At 49.5% G+C, this 24,217-nt stretch overlaps 1 protein-coding gene and 1 pseudogene across 4 annotated transcripts in view; both read left to right on the top strand.

Annotated features, from left to right (window-relative positions):
- LOC138489144 (peroxisomal trans-2-enoyl-CoA reductase-like) overlaps nucleotides 1-24,217 on the top strand; it is a 558,986-nt gene that overhangs the window by 90,323 nt on the left and 444,446 nt on the right. The window lies entirely within an intron of this gene.
- LOC138490036 (5.8S ribosomal RNA) lies at nucleotides 3,137-3,290 on the top strand (annotated as a pseudogene).

Raw genomic sequence — 24,217 nt, 5'->3', positions numbered from 1 at the left:
AAACAAGATACTGCATACATTTAAAAGAATTCTGGATGGTTTGAATGTAGTGATAACACCATTACTCTAAAGCAGAGGTTGCCAGCTAACCTAACAAATGCGTATTTAATCTTCTTGAAGCCAAAATTTACGAAATAATGTGTACTTCAATATTGTCAACAAAGCATGTGAAAGACTACAAACAGTTACAATACGCCTACAGGTATCCAACTACCCAACAGGATGGAAGAATGACACAAATAAATGATTATCACAGATCGTTGCAAACAAATACAAAGGTAGAATACGCCTATAGGTATCTAACTGTTGTTAAAAATCGTCAGGAAGGCAACAAAGAAAACATTAATGGGAAAGATGAAGGAAACACAAATCTGTAGGAACAAATGCACAGTTAGAATACGCCTACAGGTATCTAACTGTTGTTAAAAAAGGCCAGGAAGGCAACAAACATAACATTGATCAGAAAGATGAAGAAAACACTGAAAGGAAAATATGAAGTAGTTAGTAACATAGGAAATGAAGGTTTTTTTTTTAATCCGACCAGGATTTATTTCCCCAGACCCAAGGATTAGAAAAGCAAACACAGAAACTGAGCGCAATGCACAGTACACTCGTTTGTAAACTAAATATGAGGATAAAAAAAAAAATGTTAGCTGTCTATTATACAATGTAGTAAATTTAAAAAAAATGCAAACACTAACACACCTTTTTGTTTCATCACAGAAATGGAAAAAGTGATACTTCCGCCAAGTACGATAGCCAAATAAAATAAAAAAATTGGATCCTGAACCAAGTAAAGAGTAAGTATATTGGCAGGCATTTTCTACACATGGGAATGTACACGTCTAATCTATGGTACTAATATGCTGCAGCGCCTGTAGGCTGCCCTTCCATCTTCGGTGAGTAACCTGCCACCTTCGCCTTACAACCAAGGTAGAAGGAGTATAGTTCCTATCCACAACCATCGCTGCATATGGAAGCCATGGTCCTTGCAAATTAGCTGCTTATAAATTTACTTTTCGGACCATCGTCTGCAGCCATGAAGTTAAAACACTAGGGCATCAACACAACTAGCACATTCCACCACACCCATATTGACTTGTAAGTCCACTGCTTATGACTTCAGTCTTGCGTGCATGGGCTTTAGCCATGCACCCAAGAGTACCTCGGTGATGTGTGGTAGTGGGGGTTATTCTATAGGTGTGTTATCCTTCAGCCTTCGGCCATGCATCCAAGACTGCACGTACTCCCCACAACTTGCCAATCAAAATGCAACACTACGGGTGTATGCATGGGTGGCACATGCGGTGGTGGTTGTGGCCAGGGCCTACAGTCTTGGAAGTAAGGCCTTCGGCCTTCGTCCGACGGCCTTCGTCCGACGGCCATGCATCCAAGACTCTAGGCCCACTACATGGACTGAAGTGCTATCGATATTACACCCCACATTTACTGTGTGTACAAGGTGTCCATAGAAATTACATCATGACGACCAAAGAACAAAGAAGAAATGCATTGATGACCCATGTCCTACTGTCTGAACCTTTCCCAATGCTCTATGACATAGCAAAATTGTTTCATGAAAAAAGCATGTTTATGCTGTTTGTTGCTCCACTTTCCGCGGATCCAAGATGTCGGGCGCATCCAAAGCTGAAACATAAAGACATTGACGGAAGGGCACCACCAGGAGTGGAGTCTGCGGCTTAATTTGACTCAGCATGGGAAATCTCACCCAGACACGGAAAGGATTGACAGATTGATACCTGTGGGTGGTCGTGCATGGCTGTTCTTAGTTGGAGCATTTTGTCTGGTTAAATCCGATAACGAGCGAGACTCTTCCATGCTAACTAATTACGCAATCCCCAGCGGTCAGCGTTCAAATTCTTAGAAGCTCAACTGGCGTTCAGCTACACAAGATCGTGCAATAACAGGTCTGTGATACCCTTAGATGTCCGGGGCTGCACGTGCGCGACACTGAACAGATCAGCGTGTCTTTACCCTTAGCCGAACCCCATTCATGATAGGGATTGCAATTATTTCCCATGAACGAGGAATTCCCAGTAAGTGCGGGTCATAAGCTTGCATTGATGAAGTCCCGGCCGGCCCTTTGTACACACTGCCCGTTGCTGCTACCGATTGGATGGTTTAGTGAGGTCCTCAGATCGTCCCTGGCGGGGATCAGCAACGGCCCTGTCAGTGCGCCGAGAAGACGATTAAACTTGATTATCTAGATGAAGTAAAAGTTGTAACAAAGTTTCCGTAGGTGAACCTGCAGAAGGATCATTAACGGTGGAGCAGCCGGAGGGACAGCCGTGGGCCCAACCTTGGGTTCCATCCCAGACATGCACACCCTGAGCTCCCCTCGCACTACGGTCTGGCCAGCAGAGCGGTCTGCGGCCGGGAAGCGTGGGGGACCAGACACTGACTGGGGTGCGGGATCCCTTCAATTGGAGAGGGTCCGCGACCCAGGAGGTGGACTGGGACATCCGGCAGGGTTGGTTAACCTGCCGGGACGTCACCAACTATGCACTAGAGAGGGAGCCAGGAACGCCCCCCCTCTTCTCACCAATCTGACCCCTGAGCCGCTGTGCTGGTCGGGGGCATGCTCCTCTATCCCAGTTGCCAGCAGGCGGGCATTGGTGGGTGCGCTCCGGTCAGCAGGGAAGTCCTGAGTGGGGGCAGCTGAGGTAGACAGGGGCCCGGCACCGGGCCTACTGGACGGGCGGGCACGCTCTGAGCCGTGGCACAGCCGGGGCTACTTTTTGATGGGCAGGTGTCGAGGTTCTAGCCGCCCACCACCGTGGGCGACTGATGGCCAGGCCTGCTGGCGCAGCTGACGACCTTCCCTCTTTCCCAGGTAACTGGGGCAGAGCACTGTGTGGCCGTGCTTGGGTTTGAAGACTCTCGCCGTCCCACCCGACTCCCCTTGCACATGCTGTCTCCTCTGGCCCTCCTCTCCGCTCCCCCCCGACTCCCAAAAAGGGGAGTGGGAGGTCGGGGAAAGATGAGTGGATCTGGATGGGTGGGCCGGCGGCAGAGCGGCCTGCCTCTGTCACTGTGTTGCAGACAGCGGGTAGGCTTCCTGGGCTGAGCGCTGCCTTCCTCCTAGCCTCTGCTGCACCGGCAGGTACAGGCCAATGTCTGGAATCGGTGGATCACTCGGCTCGCACGTCAATGAAGAACGCAGCTAGCTGAGAGAATTGATTTGAATTTCAGGATACATTGATCATTGACACTTCGAACGCACCTCCCGGCCCCGGGTTCCTCGCGGGGTTATGCCTGTCTGAGGGTCCCATGAACGTCAATTGCCCTGTGTTTCCCTCCCCGGTGCGCGGCTTGGGCTGTCGCGGGGTCTCCGTTCCTTTCATCCCCCTAAGGTCAGACCCCGATCAGCACAGTCGCAGGATCCCTGGACCTGGTGCGCAGGCTTGTTTTCGGCACATTGTGGCCTCCCCGTCCCCCTGCCTTGTGCATTTTGGGAGGGCCGGGCGCCGGATGCGCTCCGGTGGTGGTGGTGGCAGGCTTTTAAAAAGCCAGATGCACCTTCACCCTACCCCGGGGCACCAGGCTGTGCCACATGTGGCTGTCTGTGGTGTCCCATGGATGCTGGAGCAGGACAGCCCTGGAGCGTGGGCCTTGCGACCAGGTGGGCTTTGGCCGCAGATCGGGACAGCGCACACTCTGACGTTCCGCAGGGTGTGGGGCTGCGGCAACCCCCCCTGCATACAGCCCCTGGCCCAAGACTGGCCACCCTGAGCTCCGGTTCCCCGACTATGACCTCAGATCAGACAAATGGCGAACCGCTGAATTTAAACATGTTACTAAGCAGAGGAAAAGAAACAACCACGCAGCCCCCCAGGGCACATTTCCTCCGTGGTGGTGAACCTGCTCCGGAGGTCAGGTGGCTCTCCGCTCTGGCGGTGAGTGTTACAAACCCCTGCGATGAGGCCCCCCCGCTCCAGTCGACTGGGGAGGACTGTCCTCAGTGCTCCCTGACTGCGTCGCTGGGCCAGGAGGCCTACGAAGGGCGCCAGGGGTCTGCAGTGAAGTCGGTTACCTACCCGACCTGTCTTGAAACATGGACCAAGAAGTCTTAAAACGTGCGCAAGTCAGAGGGCTGAACTAAACCTGTGCCGCAATGAAGGTGAGGGCTGGCGCGCTGGCTGAGGTGGGATCCCGCCATGGTGGGGGCACCACTGGCCCGTCTGGCCTGCTCTGTCAGGGAGGTGGAGCATGAGCATGATGGTGAAGTCTGCCTGGGCAGGGCAAAGCGAGAGGAAACTCTGGTGGAGGTCCGTAGCAGTCCTTACATGCATCGTTCATAAACGAACCATCTAGTAGCTGGTTACCTCTGAAGTTTCCATCAGGATAGCTGGTGCCCAGAAACCCCAGTTTTACCTGGTAAAGCGATTGATTCAAGGTCTTTGGGCTCAAACTTTAAATGGGTAAGAAGCCTGGCTTGCTGGCGTGAAGCTGGGAATCGAATGCGAGTGCCGAGTGGGTCAGTTTTGGTAAGCAGAACTGGCGCTGTGGGATAAACTGAACGCAGCGTTAAGGCGACCGATACCGACGCTCATCAGACCCCAGAAAAGGTATTGGTTGATATAGGCAGCAGGACGGTGGCCATGGAAGTTGGAATACGCTAAGGAGTGTGTAACAACTCAGCTGCCGAATCAACTAGCCCTGAAAATGGATGGCGCCAATACCCGGATGTCGCGACGAGTAGGAGGGCCGCTGTGGTGCGCACAAAAGCCTGAGGTGAGGGCTTGGGTTGAGCCGACGCAGGTGCAGATCTTAATGGTAGTAGCAAATATTCAATCGACAACTTAGAAGGCTGAAGTGGAGAAGGGTTCCATGTGAACAGCAGTTGAACATGGGTCAGTCGGTTCTAAGAGATGGCCGAGCACCGTTCGGAACAGACGGGTGATGGCCTCCATTACAATCAGCCGATCGAAAGGGAGTCTGGTTCAGATCCCCGAACCCGGAGTGGCAAAGACGGCCGCCTTTGTGGCGTCCAGTGCGGTAACACAAAGAATCCCGGAGAAGCCGGTGGGAGCCCCAGGTACAGTGCTCTTTTCTTTGTGAAGGGTAGGGCGCCCTGCAATGAGTTCTCCACGAGAGAGGAGCCCTAGCCTTGGAAAGCATCACAGTTCTGGCGGCGTCTGGTGAGCTCTCACTGGTCCTTGAAAATCCGGGTGAACTTGTGTAAATCTTGTGCCGGGCCGTACCCATATCCGCAGCAGGTCTCCAAGGTGAACAGCATCTGGCATGTTGGAACAATGTAGGTAAGGGAAGTTGGCAAGTCAGATCCATAACTTTGGGATAAGGATTGTCTCAGTCAGTCGGCTGGGCCGGGAAGCGGTGCTGAGCGTGTGCCACAGCTGGACGAGTCTCCCCTCCAGGTGCGGCGCTGACTCTGCACGTGAGCCCGGCCCTTTCTGTGGATCGCCCCAGCTGCAGTGGTCGCCTTTCTCCCTTCCCCTCCCAATGCCTGGCAGCTGACTTAGAACTGGTGCAGACCAGGGGAATTTGACTGTTTTAATTCAGACAAAGCATTGTGGAGGTGTGCAGGCTGGGCGGGGAGCACTCCCGGTTAGCCTGGCAGACCAGTTGGCCTCAGCCCAGTGGGCGGCTGGCAGAGTGGCTCAACCCAGCCCGGCAGTCTGGCAGGGAAGAGAGGTGGCAGCTTAAGCCCTGGGCCCCAGGGTGTGGAGGTCGTCCCTTCATTGGATGCAGTATACTCCAATTCCAGCTTTTTAAAAATTTCTCTCACACTTCCCTAGCTCTTTCCTCTTTTAGAATACCTGATTCATGTGAAATGTCCATTCTGCTTACATAACATTTAAAGGTTTCCCACAGGGTAAAGGTAGTGTTGACTGAGACTTCATTCTTAAAAATAAAATGGCAACAATATCTTGCAGGAGGCCAAGCCTGAACTCATCGTCAAACTCTGTGTGTCTAATCAAGTGAAATTGTCCCTTCTCCCCAAGGGGGATCCTCCACCGTTGAGGTTAGGGGGGGTGAGCCTCCTCTGCAAGACCCTCCATAACGGTCTGGGCAACTGGGACCTCCCTGGGAGAGACTCCCCCTTTGGGGACAAGGCTACCCATTCCTCGAAGGAACTCAATAAGCAGTTCCCTATAATGGCATACATGGGACTTTCTGAGATGCCTAACAGCAATAAATCCAGAAACTGTGATGAAGGTAAAGTTAACATATACTGTGATGATCAAGGAGCAGAATCTGTCTCTTTAAGGACAAACCTCCAATTCACCACAATGAGGAGGTTTAAGAGAGAGGATATGCCAAGCCGGGAGAGAGAGAATCATACACCAGCAGGGGAGGATTCCTGATAGCATAACCCAGATGAGAGGCGGAGCTGTTCGCAAAGTTCAGAACTGCTCTGAACGAGAGCAGCACGAGAGCAGCAGACACTGGAGAGCCAGCATGCAGAGTCTGTGACAAACCGAAAGTACGCAAGCCAGAAACTCAATGGTACGTGACCACGGAAACGTTGTGGTGGGCAGGCTACCCAACCAACTACGCTAACACCAATCTGCTGAGGAATCAGCCACTGCACTGGTTACCCCAAAGGGACACCAGAACGCCAAATGAAAAGAGAGCGAGAGATGGATGCTGGCGAGAACTAACCGGTGGAGAAGCCAAGCGAGAGAGAGAGTCCCAAATGACTGCTGGCCCCTGTGAGAAACCAAAGGGTGTCTCACTTACTAGTCCCCAGGGATCTCTCTCTCTCTCTCTCTCTCTCTCTCAGGTGGCCAGGGCACAGCCATCACCTTTGGATCCAGACTGTGGGCGTGGACCAGTGCAGGGAGGTTCACTTGGGGGGGAAGGGGGATCTTCAGGGAGTGGGGGTGAGACAGCCGATGGTGAGACGCGGTATCACCCTCCCTTTCCCGTACCCATACCCTATCCTATTTTGTAGGATTCTCCAACCTTCCAACCTCTCCCTACCCTTTCTGCACAAGCACTGGGCTAAGGAAGAGGGCAATGAGTGTAAAAAGGCCAACGCTTACATATCTCATTAGACCTGTCCTGTTTATCAGGTCAGGCAAAGTCAGGCACTTGACCGTAATCACATTCATCTGATACCCATTATCTTCCCCCACACAGATAAAATGGGGAACATGGAGACACACTCTGAGCAAGGTGAGACACTTGAATGAGCAGGTCTACCGGGGCGGAGGCGAACCCACTGGCCAGCCGATCGAGGGACCAGAGCAAGGGATAGAGGAACCCTGAAGTTCCCTGCAGGAGGTTGTTGCCTCTGGGAAACCGTGAAGGAGACTCAGAGAAAGCCAAATCGCAGACAAGAAGAAACACACATTATGTTTCAAGGATGCCAGCGACCCTCCCGGGTGAACGATGGAGTTGGGGAGGCGAGGCTGAGCCTGTGCTATCAACCTTGACTCGTGAATCAAAGCCGCAGTAACAAGAATGGAGTGCACACAACCTGTGAGTTAGTGAAACAAATGAAAGGCTGGTTTGTGTAAAGGAAAGATTTAATCCGCAACAGTGTAACCCACGATTGAAGGCTGCGCACATGCTGATGAGACGCGAAGGAAAGCAAACCGTCTAACAGTGAAGCCAGTAATAAAGAGTAGCGGAGTGGTCCAGTGAAAGGAAGTAGCCCACTCAAAAGTCTCTGCAAAATGTTTGTTGTCTTGTTAAAAAGCGGCAAAGTGAACAAACTCTGAAATGTCCAATGGTCAAGATGAACCCCTACGAAGTTAAAAGGTGATTTCATTGGATATATCATTTTGGCATCAATGCATAAATACATTGAGTACAAGATTACATCTATCACTTTACAGGGTTTGGTTAGTGGCAGAAGAATTACTGAGGCCACCTTAAAGTATGATACCCTTTTTGGGGTTTTAAATATATAAATATGACATTGCTACACAATCCATTTATGTAGTAAGGATTAGCTAAGTGGTTTAGGCAAATCCTGTAAGATAAATGTTTGAGGGGAGATTGTTGAACTATTTAGGCATGGCAACTGTTTATTAACATGAATGTTCTTGATTTTGTGTTTTTGTTTTAGCTTATCTCGTTTAGATATTTTTAGTATAACTAACTTATGAAATTGTTTCATTTTGTAATCATGATTTAATAACGTGAAACGTTTTTCTTCGTAAGAAAATCGATAACACCTTAAATTACTAAATAAAAGGTGATTGTTTGAAGAGAAAGATTTTCTTGAACTTTTCTGATTGTGGAATCAAACTACCAATGGTATAGGACGTTTTTACCGACTATAAATGGTCGCAATGACCAAAAGTTCTAAAAATGCTACCACCAAAGGTTCTCACATCAAAACTTCGAACCTTTGGTGGTAACATTGAAAAGAAAATGGGGCTGCAGGGGTGTCCTCCCCGCTCACTATACTCCATTCCGGCAAATAAGATTAAGGAAGACCTAAAGTGAAATTCGAAGTGGTATTGCGGAGGTCTATGGTAAAAGCTTTGCACATTTAAAAGTCTTCGACATCAGTGAATGGTCTGAGCCCGACTGAGGGAGACCGGAAGCATGAAATAAGTTTAGGGAAGGGAAGCCCTGCAAGTGCTGTGATTACGAGGTCCGAGCCTGGGTGAGGGAGATCTATGTTGAATCGGGTACTTTTTGGTTGAAAGGTTGAGCCTGACTAAGGGAGACCTATGTGAACTTTTGTTGAACTGTGAAGGAACTTTGGAAAGCTGTAATAAGTGACTTTAACATGGAAGCCAAGCGGGCCTCCACCCACGATTTGAGCTGCCTTTTGTTTATAACTTGAGCCAGAGTGTGTCCTCCTGTGTATGGGGGCCGCCTTACTCCATGCTGTCCAACGTGGGCAGGAGAGCTGACTCAGCCACATTGATCCTTTGTTATTACACTGACTTTCCTTTGCATACACATTCCCCTTTACGCACTTTTCATATGAGAGATAAGACAGGCATTAGGTTTTGTTGTATAGGCCATTTTGATTTGACATAGACTGACTAGGACTGTGCTTTCTTTATTATTTGATGGTAGAGACTACTCCCATTTTAGCTATAGAACAAAGTAGGAGTTTTTCGAAACCCCACAAATTGAATAAGGGTTTTGAAACTTGTGACTCTTGTGTCAGTGTCATACTTGTGATACCATACCTCCCTTACACCCCAGAGAAGTTCCCCTGTGATAAGAGAGGTAACTGGGAGACCAGGAGACCAAACGGGACTCATTATGCAATTGGAGAAACTCGTCTCAGTGAAATTGACGAAATCTGAAATGTAAAGTTAATGAACTGTAACAATACTGAAACAAACTTTCTAATCAAAGCTGAGACAGAAACTACTAAAAAGTTGATATGCCTGCCCTGGGAAGAGGGGAGAATAAACTCTAGATGTAAGCGGGCACCGCTATAGGTAGGTTCAGAATTCTAAATTGTTTATTGGTTTTTCTGGTTAATGTCATAGTGAGGGTTGCATACCCATTGGAAAATGCCTGCGCACAGGGCATTCAAGATAATGTCAAAACTGTACCCTTGGTAAGTGAGAGCCTGCGGTGTGGGTTGCACACCCTTCGTCTAGATAAAGAGCCAGGGCAATATATGTTAATGGTGTTGTGATCTTGGTATTCGTACGTTGAAAAGCTTCTTGTTGAGTCAAAACAATGTTGTATTCAATGTGTTGACCAGTATACTGCGGACAATGCCAAAAAGCTAAGTCTATGTCTATGCATTCCGTCTGGGCCCATGTCATTAAGAAGGCCATCGGGACCCGGGGGCGTGGCTACCGCGCAGCAAGATGGCCGCATAGCCGAGGAGCTCCGCTCCGGCATGAATCCTTGTTAACATTTTCATCCGGATCCAGAGTGCGTCGAACCCCCAGATTAGCTGAGCTGTTTCCCGCCACGTCCAGACCCCGCTGGGAAAAATCCCGACCGAAATCGGACATTGTAAGCCAGTGAGCGAGTGGGGACCGTGGTCTCGCACGCCTGGGCCGCCGCACAGCCCCGTGGCCTAACACGCGAGAACCGTGGCTTGAGACCGCCCAGACACTCCTACGCTGGGGCCGCTGTGGACGTGAACGGATATCCGTTGAGCTGCGACTCGGTCTCCCGGACCCGATCCTTCGATACGCAACGAGGAGTCGAACCCTGGCACGGCCCTGGGACCGGAGAGGGCGAGCAGAGACCGAGCTGCGTCGCTGATACGAGGTCGGCCCAGGAGCGGTGGGCCCTGGCCCTGCACTGCTGCGTGGGAAAACGAGAAAACAAGACTTTAAAGGGTACTTCTGGGACGTCGCCGAAGTTCGCGGGCGCTGACAGGCGTTGCGCTTGGCTTGGCGTAGCCCCGCCGTGGTGCCTCATCCCCGCGTTGGAGTAGCGGAGCTGGGGAGACTCTCCCATACCTTGCGTCGGAGGTGACCGAGAGGCGGCCTGCTCACGACGGATCCGTAGGGGCCATACCTGCGTTGGAACCGGGTATTGACATCTGCGCCCCGCTGCGGGTCAGCCTTGTCTTAATCCTCGTGCCGCCCCAGGTCGGTGCCGCCGGTCGGGCCCACTGTCGCACAAACCCCTTTCAGCGACACTTTGAGCCGTGAACGCCAGGCTCCTGCTTATCCCACAACATGCCTGGCAAGAACGCGAATAAGTGCAGAAGAACCGGCCCTATGGATTCGTTCACCAGCTCGCAGATGCCTCCTGTTAGCCCTGATACACCACCCTCCGCCACACCTCCGCTGTCGGAGGACTCCAAGTTCGACCACCTGCTCACCACGGTTCAGAGCGGATTTCTGGCTATAAACGTCAAACTCGATGATATCGTATCCACAATTGGCTCACTGAAGGCCCGAGTGGAAAAGGAAAGTGCCAGAATCACCGAAGCGGAGGGGAGAATTGGTTCGAACGAGGACTCTACCCGGCAAAACGCACAGGACATAACCCTTCTGAAGAGGGAGATGGACACGCTCCGTAGTAAGTGCGACGATTTGGAGTCTCGCTCCAGGCGGAACAATATCCGCATTGTCGGCCTCTCTGAATCGTTCTGCAAGGGGCCGATGGAACTCCGGATTGAGGACATGCTGAAATCTCTCCTTGGGGAAGAGGCCTTCTCGTCTCAATTCATGGTAGAGAGGGCCCACCGCTCCCTTGCACCACCGCCTAGACCTGGAGCCCCACCCCGCACTGTCATAGCAAAATTGTTAAACTACAGAGACAGAGATACCATCCTGCGGCTGGCCAGGGAGAAGGGCCCCCTAAAAATTGGAAATGATCGCATCCACGTCTACCCGGACTTCTCAGCCGGGGTCCAAACTCAAAGACGATCCTACGAAATAATCAAACGTCAACTACGGCTGCGACAGGTCCCCTATGCACTCCTCTATCCAGCTAAACTTCGAATACAACATGGCGGAAGAGCACATTTCTTCGAATCCCCTGCGGCTGCCCTGTCCTACATGGAGGCTTCGATACCCCTACCGCCCGGAAGACAGGGCGCTGAACATGATGACTTGCAACTGCCGGTGTAACTTGAACATTCACCACATATTGACTAGCCAGAGAGCCTGGTGAACATGTGATCTGCGTCTGGCAGTGGAATCTGCGGGGGGCATAGACGCACTTCTGCTCTCAATCCTTGAATGCGGCCGGACTTGCTGCGACACACGACCCCTATCTTTGGGTTCTCCCACAAGTTAGTAATGAGTAAAGGGATCATCATCAGGTTGGGTGTGATGATGTGGGAGGGGGTGGGATATGGCGATATGGGTTACCAATTGGTTTTGCTGGCCATTGTTGAGGCCTCCAGACGCCCCTGTTGGGCACTTAATATAAAGTTTACATTAGTTCTTATAGGTTACGTTTGGCTAAAATTGCACTCATTGGCTCACTCGCTGTTCCTCCTGACGGGTCCATTCACACTCTTAGATGCTATCACCATGACCACTAATGGCACAAACCAGTAGGACACCCCAGGGGCTCCGCCTGAAACTACTCACGTGGAACATTCGGGGGTTAAATAACAGAGCAAAAGCTAGTAAGGTAGGCGCCTACATTAATAGACACCATCCGCATATTGTAATGCTCCAGGAAACCCACGCGCTGAAGCCCACACATGAAAAACTACTTCGGCAATGGGGTGGTAATAGACATTATACGGAATATTCCTCTCAGAGTAGAGGGGTCATCACACTGATACACCCCTCCTTGGGGTTCTCCACCGACAAATGCAAGATAGACCCACAAGGAAGATACGTAGTGGTCTGGGGTAGCCTGGCTGGGGTAAAACTGGTCCTTATAAATACATATGGCCCGAATAATGATGACCCGCAGTTTTATATACAACTACTCGCCATGATAGGCCTCACAACTAATGCCTGGGTCCTTTGGGGAGGAGACCTAAACACTATTCTTGACACTACTTTAGACAGGTCCTCCAGTAGACCTAGGGCCCTCACCAAAGCGGCGAATGTTATACGACATGCCCTCGAAGAGTTCACCCTCTCCGATGCCTGGAGGGGTATCCACCCCACGGAGAGGAAGTATTCATTTTATTCCTCAGTACACGACACTGAATCTAGAATTGATTATTGGCTTATATCGTCCTCCTTGATTAATTATACGGAACAATGCGAAATCCTTCCCCGCACGCTTTCAGACCATTCCCCGATCACCTTGACCACGTTACTCCCTGGCACAGACCGTCCAACGAGACGATGGAGAATGTCCCCCAACGTATTAAAAGACCCGAACGTAGTGGAGACTCTCCACGTTGACATAGAGGAATTCTTCCTTTTGAATCATGGCTCCGTAGACAGATGGGCGACTGTATGGGAGGCGTTTAAGGTGTGGGTGAGAGGAGTGTTGATGTCCAAGACGGCTGGTCTTCTCAAAGCCGTGAGAAACGAACTAGACACCATAGAATCACACTTGCAAATACTCGAAACTGAATATAGCATGACACATGACAGACACATCCTGGCTGACATCAACACACAGCTCCATACGTTCAATGATTTGGCGACTAAAGAACAGCAATACATGGCCACTCCCATCAGAGCACGCAGATATGGGGAGGGCAACAGAGCAGGCCACCTCTTAGCCCGTATGCTCCGCAATGAGCACTCCCATACCCCAATCGCGAGCATCCTGACAGAGGAAGATGTAGTTGTCAACGGCGAGAAAGAAATAAATGACGTATTCTTGCGCTACTATACTGATTTATATTCTAATCGTGATAATAGTACACAAGAAGAAATACGCGGATATTTGAGTAAGATTGACCTCCCTAAACTAAACCTGGCAGATCACCAGATCCTCGAGCAGCCTATTACCTGTGACGAAATAACCGAAGCAATTAAATCACTGGCTTCAGGAAAAACCCCGGGCCCTGACGGGTTAGGTGCCGAGCTATACAAATCTTTCTCAATGATCCTCGCCCCTGTCCTCACCCGTGTGTGGGAAGAGGCCATCAACACTGGCTCGCTCCCAGTCTCAATGACGGAGGCTGTTATTACAGTACTCCCGAAGCCTAGACGTCCAGCCCACGATCGCTCCTCTTATCGTCCCCTGTCGTTGATAAATACGGACGCTAAGGTCTACGCGAAAGTTCTTGCCAACAGGCTGCTCCCTGGGATGCCCATGCTGGTACACCCCGACCAGTGTGGATTTATACCCACGAGATCCACTGCGCTAAACTTGCGCAGACTGTTCTGCATCCTTGCACAAATTAAACCTCAGGCACAGGCGGTAGCGATATCCCTAGACGCAGAAAAAGCGTTCGATTCAGTCTCCTGGGTGTATATGTTTGAAGTTCTCCATAAATTTGGGTTTGGACCCTATTTAACCAGTTGTATTGGGCTCCTGTACTCGTCTCCTAAAGCCAGGGTACTGACCAACCGGACGCTGTCTAACCAATTCTCACTACACAGAGGGACGAGACAGGGATGCCCATTCTCGCCCATACTATTCGCCTTAACAATCGAACCAGTGGCGGTTGCAGTGAGGGCAGAACAGGAACATCGAGGCATATATATGTCGGGAGAGTACCAGGCCATCTCGTTGTATGCGGACGATGCTCTGCTATATATTCGAGAACCTGAGGAAAACCTAGGTCCCATACTGGCCGTAATAAACGACTTCACCCTGCATTCGGGCTACAAAGTCAATAACACCAAATCTGAAATCTTCCCGTTAACTAATACCACCAAATGTCCCACAAACACACATGGATTAGCATGGGCTCCAGCACACATTCGATATCTGGGAATACAGGTCTCTCGCGACAGCGCTTCCCTGTACATAGATAATCATGAGACCACTTTACAAAATATATATTCTAAACTTCAGATCTGGGCTAAGCTCCCCATATCCCTGGCTGGCCGCATTGCGGTGCTCAAGATGACCGTGCTACCCAAGCTCCTCTACATTTTCTGTAATGTCCCCATCTGGCCGGGCAGATCCTTTTTCGACAACCTTAGATCCATGGCTACAACCTTTGTGTGGAATGGGGGGGCGAACAGGATTAGCTGGGCCAAGCTGGTCGAACCTTATGATAAGGGGGGCTTTGCGGCTCCGGACTTTGAACTCTATTGGCAAGTAGCACAAGCCCAATATGCGAAATACTGGCAAGACCCCTTGGACACGACACCGCACGTGTCCATAGAGCGTCGCTCAGTCCACCCAACAGACTTGCGCTCAGTCATCTACTCGAAAAGACATAGAGATGACTGCAAATTTGACCCAACCACATGCATGATTACAGCATGGAAAGCTATCAGTAAGCGACTGAATATAGATGTTCCGTATGACTCACAAGCCCCGCTTTGGAACTTCCCAGGCATCGCACCCACGTACGACACTGGTATTCAAAGAAGTTGGCTCCCAGAATACGAGTTCACGATGAAATCCATGTTTCCAAATGGTAAATTTGTAACCCCTGAAGATTTTGCGGAATCGGTCGGCGAGACTCCCCTAAAAATCTTGCAGTTCCACAGAATGAGAGCAGCGTTTAAGAAGCGCTGGCCCACATTTCCAGACGAACCTCTGGAGCATGCATGCTTTCAATCCTTACACTCCCAGACTGGCATAGGGGTGTCCAAACTGTATACCTTGGTCCAAACTCACACAGACGCCTTGGGCACCATCAAGTCAGCATGGGAAAAAGATATGGGCACTGTCATCGAGGCGGGAAAATGGTCCAGATACTGTCTCCTGTCAAAAAAGGTATCGTTAAATGCGGGCTTAAGATTAATACAGTTTAAGATCCTGAACAGATTGCACTTCACCCCGGCAAAGATGGCGAAGTGCTATGCCAATGTGTCTGACACCTGCCCAAAGTGCCAAACCCCCGGAGCAGACGCCTATCACATGTACTGGGAATGTCCTTTCATAGCAAAATTCTGGTGTGAAGTAGCAACCACCCTAGAATGCATTACACAAATCCCTGCTAATCTTGACCCCCCGAAATACCTGTTTGGAGACATCGGGAAGGTGTCCGAAAAAATTAGGAGACTGTTCAATGTCGCCTGTGCAGTCGCTAAGAAATGCATCCTGCAGAAGTGGAAAAGTGCACAGCCTCCGACATTGGGGCAGTTTCTCTCCACACTAGTATATGTGAATGAATGTGAGGAAAAGTATGTGGGACTGTTGCCTACCCCATGCAAACCAAAGGACATCTGGGCACCGCTCAGGAAATACCTAACAGAAAATTCCTCGGACTTAGAAAGCTCTGATGATAACAGTGTATACGAACTTTAATGTGTCTTGATCCTGTATGGTACCCTATTTCTTTTCATATACATTTCTACAGGTGTGCGCCCAGATCACTAATTGTTATAATCACGAGGCAAATCAGCAACAACTGATACGAATCTGGATGCAGATAATATGTTTGTAAAGTATGTATGTAACGCATGATGTGACAGCCGTGATGTGCAACAAAAATAAAGTTTTTAAAAAAAAAAAAAGAAGGCCATCGGGACCCAAACAGTCAGTGGATCAAGGGCAACCCCAATGCCGATAACAGAAAGATCCATCAATAGTGAACCGTGTGGAAATGTCGCAAAATGCATTTAGTGGTTGCATCCCGCCACCGCAATTACATATTCGTTATGTCATATAGCATGGTTAAAAAGAGACAAAACATTGCAAAAATGTCAGTGATCACATGGTCCAATAAGACAATATCATTGTGTAGTGGGAGTCAATAAATCAAAGCAATGAAAAAAATGGAAAAGCGAAGGAAAAGAGAAGGGAGAAAAAATAAACAGACTGGAATTAAGCAATGAACCATACCAAAATCGGTGCTGTAACTGACTCAAAATGAAATGCACCACAACTGTGGCTAATGTTTTTCATTTACAAACTTTGGTACAGAAGGTGACCAAATACCATCTCAAAATAGTATAGTAAGAGAAACTCTAAAGTAAAAGCAGAACACTGCCTCATCAGAAGCAGGCAGCAATTCTCCTGACCTTAGTTAGCCTGAATAGCGGTAGGGTCAGTTAGGATTAGTCTTGGGACAGCAGACTCATTTGTTTGGGCATTTCCTGACAACTGGTGAGCACCTTAGTTATTTATATAGGTAGGGAGTACCCCATAGCGATAGGGAGAGATAAGCCTTATGCGTCCTTCTGCCCCACCACAAGAGCCTCTTCCTTAAACATCCGTTGTCTGTGATTAAGAATTCTGTTAGAGGCTGATGCTGTATTATAAGAGGCGCGTGCTCCAACAAGGTGCTCAGAAGAATTGCATTAGATAGAACCGAGGTCACCCCTTCTGCAGATATCCTTACATAGTCAATACGGGGAATGCAGTGTACAGTGGAATAAAACGTATATTCCTGTTTGTGGGTAATAGTTATGCCAGACGTCAGTGAGTGCGTGGTATTGTGCAGTTTGTAGCCAGGCGTTCCTGCTTATAATGGGGTTCCAGCCCTGGTGGTGGATCTATCATTCTCTGTGTCGATCATGTTGAAGTCACCTGTACCCTTTGTATTTATGCAGCTGTGGAGCAAATCCATTAGAAAGTGGCGTATTGTCAGTATTGGGTGGTAATCTGTTTAGAATGACCAGTCTCACGCCCCTTGTCTCCACCACCAACATTCTTTTTTTAAATATCTTTTTAATGGTTTTTAGATGCAACTTAAATCAACATTGATAACCCCCCTCTCTCGCTCCCTCCTCTCTCCCTTATTCCTTGAGACTCAAGACAACTAAAACATGGCTACCAGTCTTTTGAAATCAATACAGAGCTGCACTTTTAGAACATATTAAGAATGCAAATGTTATGGGGGCCCCTTTGAAGCATATAGTCACTATGTATGTATTGGAGCACCGGGCCCCAGTCCAATTGAAAGTTCTCGGTGGCTCCCTGTAGTGTACATGTCATCCACTCCATTGTTACAAAGTGCCATACCTTTCTGAGCCATTGGAGTTGTGTCGGGGCGACTGTTGCTTCCACCCTTGGGCTATCACCAGCCAGGCAGCTACCACCAGGACCATGATCACCTTCCACTGGCGCCTTGTGTGTGTTTTTTGCGTGGGGTCCCCTATGCCCGCCAGCCAGTCACTGTCCCCAAGGCTTTCCGATCCTTGAACCATTTTCCCAGCTTGGGCCCTAACATCGTTCCAGAAGCGTGTAATGTTTGGGCAAGTTCTCCAGATGTGTCTCCAGGCTCCTTCCTGGCGGCATCCACGCCAGCATAAGCCATCCGTTTCGGGATACATTTCTTTCAGTCTCTTTGGTGTTAGATGCCATTGCAGCAGTACTTTTTCCCACATTTCCCTCAGGTGAATGGATCTTGTCAGTGTAGCGATGCTTCGCTAAACCTCTCCTCAGTGGGATCGCAGGATTTCCATCCCCAGTGTCCCCTCCCACTTCCTCATGTATATCCATCTAACCTCTTCCCCTTGCGAGTTCAGGTGGGCGTACAGGTTGGATATCAATTTGCGTGTGCCTGGATCCATTATCATATAGGTCTCGAATTTCGTAAGGTCTCACGTTCCCACTTCTTCATTGATCGGGGAGGATAGCCAGTGAGTCAGTTGAATATATCTGTACCTTTCCGCCTTCGCTACTCCCAGGTCGTGAACGCAGTCTTCAAACGACCTAAGTGATCTGTCTTTGTACATATTGCCAATCCTTATGCAGCCCGCCTGTTTCCAAGGCATGAAGGCCATCCGGTCCATTCCCGGTGGAAAGTCAGGGTTGTGGAAGAGCAGCGTAAATGGGGATGGGTGTGTCGTCAAGTTCCCCCTCTTTACTGCCGAGTCCCACGCATTGAGGGGAGCGCTCAATACCTCGCTCAGACGGGTATTCGCGTGTCTATACCTTCTGTGGGACCACAGAAGGTTTGAGAGTGGGCCCCCGCCACAGCTATGTCCTGTTTTGTCCATTTGACGTGTGGGAAATCTGCCACCCACTCTTTGATGACTCGCAATTGTGCCGCTTTGTAGTACCTTTAAAGTGTGGGAAAGCCTGGCCCCCTTCCTTCAATGCTGCTGTCAAGGTAGCCATTGCCACCCTTGGTCTCTTGCGCTGCCACACATATGCAGATGTCATCTTGTTTAGAGAGCGAAAGAATTACCTAGGGCGCCTAATTGGGAGGGCCTGAAAATAATACAGGACTTTAGGGAGAATGCACATCTTGACTGCCGAGATGCGTCCCCACCATGAGGTGGATAGTGGCGTCCATCTTGTCAATAGTTTTCGGAGGTGGTTGAGCAATTCTGGATAGTTTGCTGTGTACAGTTGCTGAATCCTGGAGGTGAGTTTGATTCCGAGATGGGTTATACTGCCCCGTGCCAGTTTAACTCCTTGCTCCCGGGCCAGATTTGATATAGTCATGGGGTCGGCCAACAGGTTCAGTACTTCTGATTTACTTTTGTTTATTTTGAGGCCTGAGATGGCCCCAAATGCCTCCAACTCGTTCATCAGTGTAGGCATGGGTCTGGTGGGGTCCGTCAGAGCCATCATCATGTAGTCGGCAAAAGTCATGGTTTTATGTTCCAGCCCGTACATCCGCACTCCTTAATTCGGTGCCGTTGTCGTATCCTCGCTAGGAGGGGCTCTAGAAACAGGGCGTACAGAAGGGGGGATAGTGGGCACCCTTGCTTAGTGCCTCTCGTTTGGGCGACAGACTTGGACAAGAAGCTGTTGACGGCTCTTCTTAAGGAGGGACTTTTGTAGTTTGCCTTGATCAATCTCATGTATGAGTCTCCAAAGCCCATATGTGCCATCGTAAGAAAGAGCTGCGACCATTCAACTCGGTCGAACGCTTTTTCAGCGTCTAAGGCTACTAGTATAGCCTCTATACCCGTACGCTCTGCCTTTTCTATTATGTGGCACACTCTCCTGGTGTTGTCCACTGTTTGCCTTGTGGGGACAAAGCCCGACTGGTCTGCATCCACCAGAGAGGATATGTGTACTGTTAGCTAAGACCTTAGTAAAAAGTTTTGCATCCAGATTTATCAGGGCAATCGGTCTGTATGACCCTGGGAGGGTGGGATCTTTGTCCCGCTTCGGAAAGAGCACTAGTTTTGCCTCGTTCATTGATTTCTTATAAAATGTATCAGTATACCCATCCGGGACCGGTGCCTTGTTCTTGGGGAGTTGCTTGATGGCCTGCAGCACTTCCGCCAGTGAGATATCTTGATCTAGTGCTTCTCGGGCTTCTTCGGTCAGTTGCGGCATAGGCACTTTCTGGAGATGCATTTCTTGGTCCTCCTCTTTTGGATTACTGGTGGTATACAGGTCCTGATAAAAGGTCCTCATAATATCGCCCATTTCGTCGTTGGTTGTTTTCCTGGAGCCGGATGGATCCACCAGCGCCATTATGGATCTTTCCCAGGTCATCTGCCAAAGCTGTCGAGCGAGTAGGGTGTCCGCGTTATTGGCGAGGATGTAATATCTTTGCTTCGTCCTCATGAGTGAGTGGCCCACCTTCCGAGTATGAAGGAGTTCCAGTTGGCCCTGGATATGCTGCATGGCTCGCCTCTTGGCTCTACTTGGGTTAGCCGCTGCCTCCTTCTGTGCATCTCGCAATTGTGATTCGAGATCCCTTTCCCACTGTGCTAGTTGTTTATCTCTTTTAGATTTCAAGGCTATTAGTTCTCCCCTCAGAACCACCTTAAAGGCATCCCATACTGTGTCTTGCGGGGTCTCCCCCGTGTCGTTTTCGTTGAAGTACATATCAATCTTCTCTTGGATTTCCTCCGCCAGCACTGTGTCTTTTAGGAGCTCCGATGGGAATCGCCAGGCCCATCCACCACCCTCCCTGGTTTTGAATGCAAGAGACATAGTTATTGGGGCGTGGTCCAAGAGGACAATGGGACCCGTCTCCACCTCCCTTTTTTGTGCCTTGAAGGTTCGTGGAGACCCATATATAGTCTATTCTCGATAACGAGCTGTGTACATGAGAGTAGTGCGTGAAGCCCTGCTGTTCCCCGTTCAGTGTGCGCCAAGTGTCGTGGAGGGAGAGGGTGTCAAATGACTTCTTCAATGCCTCCAAGGGGGCTTTCGAGCCTTCGTTAGTTCTACCCGTCCTATCCTGAGCGGGGTGCCAGGCCAGGTTCAGATCTCCCCCCAGTATAACATCTCCCATTGCAAATTCTTCAAGCGTTCTCAGCAATTCCTTTAGGAATGTCTCTTGACCCACATTGGGGGCATAGACCGGCGCCAGGGTGATCCTCCTCCCCTCCACCGTGATGTTCAAGATGACATATCTCCCTTCCTTGTTGGTTCTGTGGCCATGGATCTGTGCTTTCAAAGTGTCCTTTATGGCTACCAGGACCCCTGCTCTCTTTCCCTCCGCATTTGGCTGGAAAATATGTTTCGCCCCTTTTATCTTCAAACGAGTTTTTTCACTTTTCTTTATATGCGTTTCCTGGTACAGAAGGATGTTCGCTTTCTGCTTCCAGGCTTGCCTGTCCAGTTTGGCCCTCTTTATGGGAGTATTCATGCCCCTTACATTCTGCGAGAGGACCGCCACCGGGATTTTATTTATTGTATTCATGAGAAGATTGATGGGTGGGTTCTTTGTGGTCGCCCCGTTTTCCAGATTCACTCTGCATTCTGCCAAATGTTTGTCTCGCCGTCTCTAACTTATAAACTCCCCTCATCCCCTCGCCCCTCAAAAGAACCCTTGAGGTCAGAACCGGGTCGCTACATGCCCTGAGACGAAATGTCCAGTGCCCCCGGCTCGTAATTCCCCTCATAAACACATTGTGGGGAGTCCTAAACCCCACTGGAGAATCCATTGAAGTTCTTACGTTTCCTCTCCTCGGCCTAATAGACCATCGGGCGATTCAAACACTTCCTTCTTTTCCGGTTGGTGTGTGCAGCAGCGACCCTTAACTTATTTTCAGTTCCTGATTAGCGTTGGCGTGTCCCGTAGCTGACTTGGTTTTCTTGTCTCTTCCTTTCTTGTGGACCGTCTCCCACCCCTCCTGCTGGTTTGGCCCCCTGAGCCTCCTCTGGCGTTTCGAGTGTGCTTCTTCTATATGCCCAGTATCCTTTCTCCTTCTTCGCAGGAGGTGATCCTGTGCTGGGATCCCTCCCATGTAAACAGGAGGCCGAATGGAAAAGTCCATTTGTATTTCACTTGGGCCGCAGATAAGTGGCAAACTACCGGGCCCATCATCCGTCTTTTGAGAAGGGTGGACTGAGCCAGGTCCTGGTATAATTGCACTTCCTGACCATTCACTCTTATCGGGGGGGCCTGTCTGGCTCTCAGTATCTGTTCTTTCTGGGTGTAAGAAGTTATGGCCACCAGCACATCTCTGGGCCTCGTTCCCAGCTCGGCCCCTCTTTTGGGGCCCACTCTATGAATGCGGTCGATCCCTACTCCCGGGCCCTCCTGTTCGGCCAGGATCTCGGCGAACAATTACGTTACCGTTGACTTCAGGTCTGGCTCCCCTATGGTTTCCGGCAAATTTCTGATTCTCACATTGGACCTCCTCGATCTGTTTTCCAGGTCCTCGCATTGCTGTTCAAGGTACATGGTTGTCTGGGCTACCCTATCTAATATTTCTTCGGATTTTAGGGAGTCCTCCTCTAGTTGCTGCAGTTTTCTTTCCACTGAGTCGGTTCTCTCCCCCAGTTTGGTTATGTCCTGCCTGATTTCTTGGATTGATTGGACCATCTCGCCCCTTAGGAGTTTAAATTTCTCTTGAAACGAGTTGAGTAGTTGCGATTGAAGTTCTTTAAAACACATTTGCATGTCCTCTTTGTTCATTAGAGTTCCCTCCATCCTTCCCCAGGTTGAGACGGAGCCCAGCAGGTGGCGGGGGGGGGGGGTTGTCCTCCGGCGTAGTTGTTTATGTTTATGTTTATTATTTGATAATGCGCACAAAACCCAGGGGTAGCCGGGCGCAGCAGGTACAAGGTTACTTAAGCTTGGGTTGCATACAGAGTATAAAAGTACATAACAGAGCGGTACATACATGTCAATGCAAGCAGTTGGAATGAGACACTAACACGTTACAGTATTAAGAAAGCAGAATCATCTTGGACTGTATTACAAGGGTGTCATGGCCGTTGGGTGCCACTAGAATTAGTTGTCGTTCGACCAAAGCCAATTTTTTACCTTGCATCTGAAGTTGGAGTAGGGTAGGTTAGCTCTCAGTGCGATGGGCAATGCGTTCCAGGCCTGGGCAGCTCTGACAGGGAAGCTTGCTCCGCCTGCTTTGGATCGTCTGACTCTAGGTGTTTCGAGCAGGTAGTGGTTGGTGGCCCTAGTGTGGTGGCAGGATGATTTTCTAGTCAATCTGGCTGAGATGTAGGGGGGTGCTGTGTTGTTGAGCCCTTTGTGGGTAAGTGATAGTGTCTTGAGCAGGACTCTGTCACTGATTTTGAGCCAGTGGTGATCTTTCCTAACGTTAGAAATATGTGCTCTGCGGGGTATGTCAAGGGCTGCTCTAAGAGCATTATTTTGGAGGATTTGCATTTTATTGATAATGGATTTGTTGGCACCTGCATAGAGGGCATTGCAATAGTCCAGTTTGGACATTACTAATGCGTTGGCTAGCAAGATGCAGTTAGTTTTAGAGAGGTAAGGTCTACAGGTCCTGATTAATTTACAGGTGTACGCTGTAGAGGATGCCAGGGTGTTAACTTGTTTTTTGAGAGATAGAGTGGAATCGAGGTAAAAGCCTAGAGTTTTTACCTCAGTAGCCACCTTGATTGTGTTACCATCTATGTTGAAGTTGCGATAGTTGGGACTCAGTTTTTTTAGGTTGGAGTCGGAACCCAAGATCAATATCTCAGTTTTTTCGTCATTTAGGCAGAGGCCGTGGGAGGCCATCCATGCCTGAATGAGGAGGTAAATTGTGTTTACTAAAGCTGTGTCTTTGACAAAGTTGCCTGATAGTGGTATGAGAATCTGCGTATCGTCCGCATAATTCGTATAGGTTACCCCTAATTTGTCAAGTTTGTCAAAGAGAGGCTTAGTAAAGATATTATACATTGTCGGGGAGACACATGAGCCTTGTGGGACACCACAAGTGATCTGGATTGGGTCCGCTGCCGCTACAGGGGAGAACACTCTCATCGTACGGTTAGCTAGGAAGGATTGTACCCATGTTATAGCTTCACTTGAGAAGTGAGCGGCAGACGCTAAGTGGTTGCATAATACTGCATGATCCACCAGGTCAAAGGCCGCTGATAAGTCAAGGAGGAGGAGCATAGCTGTAGTACCTTTATCCGTCAACTCGTCGATTTGTGTCTTGAGGTCAATGAGGGCCGTTTCAGTACCGTGCAGTGGTCTGAAGCCAGATTGCCGAGAACCTAATAGTTGGTGTGTCTCCAAATAGTTTTGGATTTGGAGGTAGGCTACTCTATCGATGATTTTAAGGAGAAATGGGACCGTAGTAATAGGCCTGTAGTTAGTAGGGATTGCTGGGTCGAGCGTCTGTTTTTTAAGTAGGGGCAGAACCCATGATTCTTTAAGGTTAGTGGGTACAGTACTCGTGTTGAAGGAGGCGTTGATGAGTTTCGAGATGAAGGGTGCTAGATCTCTGGCTGCATCCTTGATGATTTGCGCAGGGCAGCTGTCGCCTTGGCAGTTCGACGGTTTAAGGGATAGAATGACCTTTTCAGTTTCCAATATGGAAATATTGGTAAACCTGAAGGGTTTGCAGTTACTTTGGGTGGATATGCTGGGTATCTCCTTCAGTGGGGTGGTATGAGTTCCACTAGGGTTCAAGGAGGCTTTTTTCTTAGCAATTTTAGATTG

The sequence above is a fragment of the Ambystoma mexicanum genome, chromosome 9, assembly GCF_040938575.1.
Source record: "Ambystoma mexicanum isolate Mex_15411 chromosome 9, UKY_AmexF1_1, whole genome shotgun sequence".
NCBI classification, from domain to species: Eukaryota; Metazoa; Chordata; class Amphibia; order Caudata; family Ambystomatidae; genus Ambystoma; species Ambystoma mexicanum.
The sequence above is the reverse complement of the archived record's forward strand: the minus strand, read 5'-3'. Positions and strand labels throughout refer to the sequence as shown.